The sequence below is a fragment of the Corvus brachyrhynchos genome, unplaced genomic scaffold (assembly GCF_000691975.1).
Source record: "Corvus brachyrhynchos isolate BGI_N302 unplaced genomic scaffold, ASM69197v1 scaffold555, whole genome shotgun sequence".
NCBI classification, from domain to species: domain Eukaryota; kingdom Metazoa; phylum Chordata; class Aves; order Passeriformes; family Corvidae; genus Corvus; species Corvus brachyrhynchos.
This window is the reverse complement of record NW_008238357.1, coordinates 778,670-779,324: the sequence shown is the minus strand read 5'-3', so window position 1 is coordinate 779,324 and position 655 is coordinate 778,670.

Below are 655 nucleotides of genomic sequence, written 5' to 3'. Positions count from 1 at the left end.
CCGGTCTCGCCCCTGGACCTTTCAGGACTGCATGGTAACAGTGTGTCCGACCCACTACAGTTGCTTCTTAGAGTCAGTTAAGATGCGAGCATTGGAGGAGGGTGACTGGAGGTTATTAGAAACACTTGGAATGCCAAATAGGTTTGAGGATTCTGGGCGTAACTGGGAAGCTGTTACACTCCATCCACAGGCTGTGCCAGAAGTTCAGGATGGTAGGGATTCCCCAAAAGGGGAGATCCAAGCTCTCCCAGTGTACAAGGCTCTCCCAAATTCAGGCGAGCATGGTAAGCATGAGGTAATTGCTTGGAAGGTTGCCCAGGACCTGCAATCCAAGGTGGCACAATATGGGCTAGGTTCTGCTGAGGTTATGCAGATAATAAGGGTGATAAATACAGATTTGCTTTCTCCATTTGATATCAGACACTTAGGTCAAATTCTATTTCAACCTGTACAATTTACAGTTTTGGAGACAACCTGGAGAAAGCTGGCCAAGAAGACTGCATTAGCAAATTTGCAGCTCCCTGCTGCTGATCCTAGACAGACAGCAGGAGTGGATGCTTTGATGGGGACTGGTCCCTTCTCTGATCCCAGTCTACAGGGTAACTTGCCCTCTAGCATCCTGCAGCAAGCACAACAGGTCGGCATGGCTGCCCTG